Below are 9,469 nucleotides of genomic sequence, written 5' to 3'. Positions count from 1 at the left end.
GGGGGGGGGCCGCTCCCCGCTGAGCCGCGGCCGCCGCCAGCACTGCTGATGCCCCTGCTCTGCGGACGGCCCTCCGTGGATATGGAACTCGCGAGCCGGAGCGACTCGTCAACAAAACACAACAATATTCGAAAGCAACGTCAACCAAGTCTGGAAAAGGTAAGCGATTAGCTTGTTTAAAAAAAAAAACGCGTCTGTCCCCCGGCCAGGCCCCCGCCCCGTGCTCCTCGGCTCCCTCGCTCGGCCTTTCAGAGTGACACGGACGCAGCTCTGGCAGAGACGCGGGAGCACAGAAGCCCAGTGCTTGTCCCCAAGAGGCCCACCCTCAGCAGGGCGGGGACACGCGCGCATGTGTGCCGGACAGTCACTGAACCGGCGCAGATCAGCACCACGACGACGCACGGCAGGTACCACGGTGGCCATGGTAACGAACGACCCTGTCGTCTGCCAAGGACGGGGACTGCCACCCTGTTTCCAGCGGCAGTGGCCAAATTCAGCTCGTCCTTCCAACATCGGCGCCTCGTCTCCCTGGTGAAGGCTGAACCAGCGGCGCACGGGGGGCGGGGAGGGACCGACGGAGGGACAGACAGAGGGGCAGACGGAGGGACAGAGGGGTGAGGAGGGACAGGCTGAGGGACCGACGGAGGGGCAGACAGAGGAGCAGACGGAGGGACAGATGGACGAACAGACTGAGGGACAGGCTGAGAGATGGAGAGGGACAGGCTGAGGGGCAGACGGAGGGACAGATGGACGAACAGATGGAGGGACCGATGGAGGCACAGACAGAGGGGCAGACGGAGGGACAGAGGGGTGAGGAGGGACAGGCTGAGGGACAGACGGAGGGGCAGACAGAGGGGCGGACAGAGGGACACGCGGTCGGTCAGGCCGCGGCTGAGGTGGTGGCAGTTTCGCAAGCAGGGGACCTTCCACGCGGGCGCGAGGGTCCTACCATTCCCGGAGAGGGCTCTGCGGGCCGTCAGGTCACTGTCCCCACGGTGTCCCCACACAACGCTGTCAGGCGGCGTCCTTGAAAATGGCTCCCACGGCAGGCGGGAGAAGCAGTCTGAGGACAGGGCCACCTCCCCTCCGTGCCCCCGCCCGAGTCTGAAGGCGGATGCAGTGGAGACGGGGCCTGCATGGGGCCGAGCACGGCCGGGGGTGCGGGGAGGCCGGCAGAGCCGGGTCGGGGCTGGCGTCTGCCAGGTGGCCGGGCCTCTGTCCTCGGTGACCGCGCAGCTGTCCCAGCAAAGGGGCCTCGGCAGACGGACCTGACACCAGGGGCCAAACATCCCCGCTGAGGGCCTGGCGGGCCGGGCCGGACCCTGCGAGGTGGCCAGGCCTCGGGGTGTCACAGCGAAGGGGCCTCGGCTTCGGTTCCGGTCCCCCGGGTTGTGAGAGTCAGTTCCGGTTCTCATGGTTCCTCAGTGTCGGTTCGGGTCTCGCGGCTCCTCAGACGGTCCTTCAGGGATCCCCAGGAACAGGGAACACATCACTTTGACTCTGCAATTGCGGCTTAAAGACAAAAAGTACATCTATGTATTAAACCCAACTAGTAGGTTCGCTTCCTTGACCGATGTGAGTTAGTGATTCCCGAATTGTTTCCCTGTATCTCAGGACTGAACAAATGAATAAAGATATCGTGGCCAATGAAAACCCAGTTGCTCGCTGATGGGGAACGTGTTGCCGGCTGGACAGGGAGGCGGTTACAGTGGACTTGACCGTGTTGGACAGAGAAAGACCCAAATCACACTCCCTTAGACAGGGCAGAGGAGACCATGGGGAGAGCTAGGCGGATGGAAGGTAAAGGAAACACGCCGTTTCCGCCTTTAAAAAATTTTATTTTTAACAGCTTTACTGAGGTGTGATCGCGATACGTGTTTTGAAACCAAGTTGGGCAGCGAGAGACAGAGTGACATAGGGACACATGGAAAGACCGAGAACAAGGAAGCTTCGAGACTAGAAGGAGGAAGACTGTCATGGAGACAGAACGTCGGGGGAGGGGGCGGGAGCCTGCGTGTCGGCCCCGCCCTCTGATTTTCGTGTCCTTTGCTTCTCCTGACTCTGCGGCCTCGGTTTGTTTCCACGTCTCGACTCGTGCCGTCGATGATCATCACGTCGGCATTTTCCCCGATTCTTTTCCCAGACGTTGCGTTCACCGCTTCGGCAAAGCTCTGCTTAATGTGAGTGGTTCCTCTGTTGTCTGAAATAGATCTTCTTTTCCATCTTAGGCTAAATGAAAATTTAATAAAGCTTCGCGTTGCCACAAAACCAGCACGGAGACAGCTGCTCAATGACAACCAAACCGGATCACAGGGCACCGTGGAGAGACACGCTCCAGAGGAAGGACACGAAACTATTGAAACTCAAGTCCACGATGATGACTGTATTTACATGCGAATCAACCCTTCCGTGCATTTCTTCCCGCGACCTGGCTGGTGCCTTGGTGACAGCAGTGAGCAGTGAGAGCCTTGGCTGGAGGCTCCAGCTCGCTCCTCATCGCTCCCTCGGGCCTTTTCCATGGATGGATGGAGATGGGAACGAAGCGGAGCCAGAGCGACAGGCGAACCGGGGAGAGAGAGAGGGAGAGGGGGAGAGAGAGGGAGAGGGAGGGGACACCAGTGCACGGACGGGAATAAACACGCGAGCTGAGACGCAGTTGGAAAGAGACAGACACAGGCAGCGAGAAGCAGACAGAGAAAGGCCCGGAGCCTGCGAGACAGGCTGAGAAGGCGGCCAGCCCCAGGAGGGCGGATGGAAGGACAGACAGCACTACCAGGAAAGACAGAGCGAAGAAGCAGAGACGGCTTTACACCTCACAGGCGTCAAGTTACGTGACATGCTGCCACACGCGTCCTTTTTCGTCGGATAAATTATTCACATCTCGTTCTTAACAAACACACATCTATTAAGATTAATATACAAAGTGATTGCTTTGCTAAATTATTATAATCCCAAGAAATTCTAATGTGCTGCCCCAGCACTTAATGAATAGCATTTCGAGAATCAGATGCACATGAAAGAAAGTGCTAGATACAAATCTTTTTGTCCCCACAGCTGTATGGTATTAAATGCAACCTCATCACTTCTTTGCCCGAGTCTCTAAGCATGAGAACGGGCTGATTTCTCAGGGCTGACCTTGATCTTGCTAGAGAAACATACACACACACACACACATGCACGAAGAAAACTCTTTTTTCCTCTAGAGAAAACTTCAGTCTTTCTCACCGTCTATCAATTCTCTGCGTTGAAAAAAATGTGGTTGCCACTTTTACAACAAATTCAAATCGCAAAATAATCGATCGGCCGTTTCCTTAGTTCCTTCCCTGCACCTTAACATTCACATCCCTCTAATGAGATCGCGTCCTGCGAGAACTCTCCGGGGCTCAGCTATCCTGGTTTTTCTAGACTCGCTCCACATCACAGAGCCGTGCTACGAGCAGCCGCACTCAGACCAGAGGCCCCGCTTTCCCGCCTCTGCTGAGAAAGCACCTGGTCACTCACTCTTCAGGGACCCAGGACGCTGCTTGATTCAGGAGTCAAACACAAGCCGGGCCCCGAACTCATCTGCGTTTTCACCGGGGAGTTGCAGGCTCTGAGCGGGACGGGCCGTCATCTGCATTGTGGTCATGACCTTTCTTCTCATTTTACCTGAAATGACAATGATACAGGTTGTTTTATCAGATGTTTTAAATGAGCCTGGATATTCATATAGAACGCAGTGTGAACTATTGGGACGGGAACTATCACTACAAGGAACCGAAGAGAACATCGAACGGTTACCTCTTTCTCCTGTGGAGAAACTAGGTGTAATAGAGACCGAAGGAAACACTCGTCCTCTCGACAAGGGCAGCCATAGACCCTACAGGGACACACTGGACTCTGATCACACCTGCTGAAGAACTCGCGTGAAGGACTTGCCTAAGGTCTGACTGTAAATTTGGCCTATAAAATACACTTTCAAAAGGCCACGTCCAACACTATTTCTAAGTGTTACGTGGAATATGCTTCTGAACTTTATAAAAGACACTGATTTTTATTTGCAGTCACTTAGTTCATAAATCGTCATCGTTCAGTGCTGTAGACCAGAGGTCTCAGCTGGGATGGACAGACAGTAGTTTAGGCACGGCTGGCCACACTCTCTCTGTTGCAATGACTTCATTCTGCTGTTGTAGTTCAAAAACAGCCAAAGGTAACACACAGGTAAGTACGCACAGGTGTGTTCCAATAAAACTTCGTTTAAAGAAAACAAGCAGCAGGTCGAACTGGCCCCAAGTTACAGCCCCCTGACTGCGGCCAGCGATGCTTTGCCTTCCATGCTCCCCGACACCTCTCTCTCCAGCTTCTCAGTCTCGATAGGTCGATATCTATCCTTTCAGATTTCCAAGGTAAAAGTCTCACTGTAAGAAGCTCATCAACCCATCTTCTCAGATCTACCTGCTCATGCCCAGCATATGACCGCTCCTCACCGACGCCGCCTCCAGAATGACATGCTCGGCTTCAGACGCCATCGGCTCTCGGCTCGGTGGCCGCGGCAGGCTGCGGAGCGGCCCCGGCTTGTCCCCTTATTCTCCTGTCTTTGCCCGACGTGGCCCCATTCGAATGGCTGTCGCACTTGCTCTGCTCGGGCCCCATGTGACACGGAGCTGAGGCCCTTACAGAAGACCCCAGAGTACGGCCTGCGGCGTCCAGCATAATCTTCCCCGCTCCGCCTGACTCTTCAGCTCGATCTCCCCACCTCCCCCTCCTCCGCACTGGCCTTGGAAGCTCCCCCATGTCCCCTGTGTCTGGTGGGCCCCCCATGTTTCCGTTATTCACTCAGCAGCTCTCCCTTGGGCGTCGACTAAGCTTACGGTCCCATGCCTACTTGGATGAACATATCATGACTGTCCCTGCACACACACGCCGGGCACCTAAGTCCCCGACGTGCCTTTCCAGGAGTCGGTTGACCTCGTTCTTCTACTACCAACTGACCCGGCCAAGACAAGACGGTCCTAGGAAAGAGGGGAGGGCAGCGGATGTCAAGAGGAGAGACAAGGGGGAGAGAAAGAGAGAAGACAAGTCATAGAACGAAGAAGACAGGAGACTGGAGGAGGAAACACACACTCATCCGAAGGCCGTGTCCATTCAGGGAGCCAAAGCACTGACATCGCTGCCCCGCGGTCTTCCTGCTGCTCCCCCATCCGACGTTTACGGAGCATCTGCCGGAAGTGAAGAAATAGAAGGATAAAGACAAACACGAGCCGCCCTCGTGGACCTGACATTCCGCAGAGAAGAGAGAGAGGAGTTAGCGAACAAACACATGTAACGAGAGGGCTTGGGAGACCGGTCGGGGGGCCAGACGGTGGGCCTGGCGAGACGTGACGTGTCCGCAGTGCGGGGGTGTGAAGTGGCTGGATTCTGGGTATGTCTGGAGGTCAGGGGCACGGTGACCAGCTGATGGACTAGATACGGACGTAAAAAAATGGAGCAGCATCATGATGACTCCTGGATTTGTATTCCCAGCAACTGGGAGGATGGTGGTGCCATTTGCTGAGACGGGTGGGGGGGGGACTGGCGGGAAAATTCTGTCTGTTGACACGAAGGATGGGATTTGAAAGACCTTCTGAACCCTGGAATTACCAAAAGCTTAGTGAGCCCCTTACAAATTAGATTTCCAAAACCAAACGCTGCTGGGAGAGTTGATTAACAGGAATTTCGCTGTCTCAGAGGCTTGTTCCCAGACTTACAGATGATGCCCTTTGAACTGGAACTTCACCGGAATCACTGAGTAATCGCTCCGGACCGGGAGCAGAACGCTTCATCAGCGGAGCGGGGAGGAGCTTCGGCGGAGACAGTGGCCTCTGTCCAAGTGACTGTCTAACAGCCAAGCGCTTGAGAGGCACTCGCTGGTCTAATGCTGATGAGAGTCTGCGTGTCCTGCCTGGGATGGTGACCTCCAACAGTGACACCGCTAAAATCAGTGACGACCACCTAACAGAGGCCATGGTCATCTTCACAGGTGACCCTTCATTCACATGGTTATCCTTCATCTCAGGAAAGAGCCGGGACCAGGGACATGTGGGATTTTGGGTCTGTTCAGCCCCTGCCCGGCTGGGCATCACCCACACATTCTCTCTGAACCTGGAGAAGAACAATAAAGGACCTAGAAAAGCCCCTCCCATGCCTCGCTTTCCCTTGGAGGTCGAGCTCGGTTAGGCAATCTCCAACATCGCTATCCAGGCTGAACATCGCCCGTGAACCTTCAGTTCTTGACATTTAGAGCTGGTTGAGACAGGGGTGAAAATTCGAATGTCGACAAGAACCACATGTGCAGATGGATGGAGCAGGTGTGGTTGCGGGGGGCCGGGGGAGGGGCAGAGAGGAGGACTGGAGTTGGGGTGCTGGTAGAGCATGGATTCGGAGCCAAACTGCCGTTGACCCTCTCGTCAGCCTCGGGGAGATCTGTCACCCCCTTTTAGCAGATGGAGACATTGAAGCTCAGGGACGTACCACAGGGAACAGCCAGAAAGCACGAGGCAGGGTTCGAACCCGAGCTGGCCCGACTCCAGGCCCCGGTGCCCTTAATCACTGAGCTTCAGTGCCTTGCCGTCTGCTGTCTCTGACACGCCCCCTCGTTCACCTCCCCCGCCCCGAATGGCCGAGACGACTGGACCGAACACGTCATCTCTGCTCCTCCGTCTCCCGTCGGCCTTGGGAACGGCCGGGTGTGAAACCAGCCGAGCCTGCTCCAGCTCCTCCCTCCTTTCCCAGTGACGAAACGATGCCCGTTCCTGGGGCCAATGCGAGAGCAATCGCCACCCCAGGCGGCTTGGAATAAGCCCTTCGAAGTCCCCAGGAAGCCACCTGAATAAGTCGAAACGGAGCAGAGGTGGTGCCGGCGGGGCGGGGAGCTGGTTCAGGTCATCTGCCACCTGGAGTTTCAGAAACACTTAGGAAAAAGCCTTGTGTTTGGTGAGTTGGTTTGTGTGTTGCTTTTAAGGAATAATTTTAATGCAAGTATCCTCATGGGAACTTTTTTAAAAAAAAATGTAAACATCTTTTGAAAACGGCACAAAAAGAAGGAAAAATAAAAGAGAAAGACAATCTCCAAGTGCCCAAAGTCGTTCATAATAGCCCTCCCTTCCTTCAGCTTTCGGAAGGCACGCACGTTTATGTCCCTGCTCTCTGTGACTGTGCCCACGCCGACACCTGCATCTCTGTATTTCCCTCCTCTGCATGAAATGCTCGTTTCGCGTCAGGAGCATTTCCCCAGCAACTCGAAGGCAGACGAGGCACCCTTCCTTTTTTCATATCCTTCCAAGGCAGATTCCTGTTGCGTTCTGGAGAACGTGGTCAAGGGCTTGAAAATGTAAAGTGTTTTTTTTTGTTTTTTGTTTGTTTGTGTTTTTAGAGCCACTCTACGACAGAATTTTTTGTCTAACAACATGTCAAGTTCATGACTCTCTGTAGAGGAGGGTGGGAGGGTTGTAGAGGGAGAAACATTAACAGCCCTAAAGACACTCACCCTAAGCGCCAGGGCCTTCCCGCGGCAGGCTGGTGGCAGCTAGCTCCGCCCATCGGAGGGACAGAGGCCCCTCCTGTTCCGTAGGCGGACGCTCCGGGGCCGGCATGTCATTCTCTCGACCCTGTCCTTCACGTGCCGTCTGCCTGACCCTCCACGTGCTGTATGAGCGTGGGAAGGAACGAAGGAGGGAATGAACGGGGTACGCAACGCGACGCAAGGCAGACAAAGCCCGAGCCCTGGGGCGCCAGGACCTGCAGCCCCGACCTCGCTTACTCGCGCGCACGAGCTAATTAACTCCTGTCACACGGCCCATCCGCTGGTTTTCGATTTTTCTCGTCATTCAAAAGCTAAACGTCCTTGATCAATAAGATGGTTCTTGGAGAAATTTGAGAAATAGATGTATGATTTTATCTATGGTGTGATTTGGTTAATTTCAAACAATTTCTTTTTTTTGCTTTTTAAAGTAACCTGTCTTTGGATGATGGCGGCGATGTATAACACGCAGAGTGTTCACTGTGCATCAGGCCATGTTTTAAACACTATATATATAAACTTGTATAATCCTCACAACCAGCATGCACAGTGGGTACCATCGCCGGTCCCGTTTTGTAGATGAGAAACGGATGCACCAGAATTAGGTGGCCGGCCCAGGATTAGAGAGCAAGTCAGGAAGCAGGCTAGCAGGCCCGGGACCCGGGCCTTCGAACAGCGGTCAAGGGTTCCACACAGATCATGTAGCAAAGGCATCGCCCAGCTGCGCGAAGATGACCGTCTGGCTTCGGCGACTCGGCCAGGGAGGGCAGCCAGCCCTCCCCGCCCCCACCCAGGCCCAGGCTCCAGCTGCGGGGCCACACGGCGTGTCTGCCAGGGCTGCAGCAGCGCCGCCAGCTGCCCACGGGGCCCTGAGCACAGTCCCGCCCGGTCCCCCACGCCGGGCTCTGCAGAGGACACAGCATGGAAAGGTGGACGGAGTCCCTGCCCCCAGAAAAGGCACCGCCCGCCACACTGTGCGTTGCAATCTTTAAAAACTTTGAGAACAATTAAAAACTGGGGAAGTTTTTCATCTTAAAATCCCTGGCCTGCTGTGACAATCTGGAGGATCTGGGGGTGTGGGCTCCAACTCCCCCTGGAAACAGCGGAGTGGGGCTGAGTGGCGACACCCCCTTTAGACCGGGGACAAGCCCTCTGGTCATCGGCTCCATCGCACCCTCTTTGCTCTCACACCCGCCCTGTCACTCATCCACGTGTGACCCCGGCTCCTGGAGAAACCTGATTTAAGCCCCTTCACCTGTGGTACTGGCTGCCCCGTCATGGGCACTGTGGGAGTTTGACAAACAGGTGGCTGTCCTTAGGAGGCTCACGATCCACAAGATGAGAATCCCGCAGAGCCGGCAGGACCTGGCCAGCCTGCTGTGCCTCCTGCCGAGTGTCCCTGTCCGTTTACACGTTGATGGCATCGTCCCTGGAGATGACACCTCAGTCATCAGAGGTTCAGTTTAGCTCTGAGATGTACCCACCCTGAGCGGCGGCTGTCATGCCGAGTCGGCCCACCTCCCAGGACGATGCTCTGAACCCGTTTGCTCCCTTCTGGCGGGTCAGAGGAACAGCGAGGTCAGGGCCAGCCTGACACGCAGAGACAGGAGCACAGGCAGACTCACTGGGCTACTGCGGCTGAGTCAGAAGTAAGTAAAGGCGAGGTTACTGCCCCCCCAGGCCGTCAGGGTTCCAGCCTGGTCTTTAATGGAGGAATAGAATACTTCCTCCTTAATTAAAAACATGTCACCCCCCAGAAATCGGAGAACCGTCTCTGGATGGAAAGCCCTCGATGACGTCCCCGATGCCGAGAACTGAGTGTCCCCGTGCGTCCCGGCTCCCGCCCGGTGCCTGGGCCAGGGCCGCCACCAGGCGTGCGGAAGGAACGGCTGACGACCTGTCCCTCGGATCTAAACAGCATTATGTTTTCGA

The sequence above is a fragment of the Pteropus alecto genome, unplaced genomic scaffold (genome assembly GCF_000325575.1).
Source record: "Pteropus alecto unplaced genomic scaffold, ASM32557v1 scaffold213, whole genome shotgun sequence".
Classification (NCBI taxonomy): Eukaryota; Metazoa; Chordata; class Mammalia; order Chiroptera; family Pteropodidae; genus Pteropus; species Pteropus alecto.
This window is presented reverse-complemented; position numbering follows the sequence as displayed.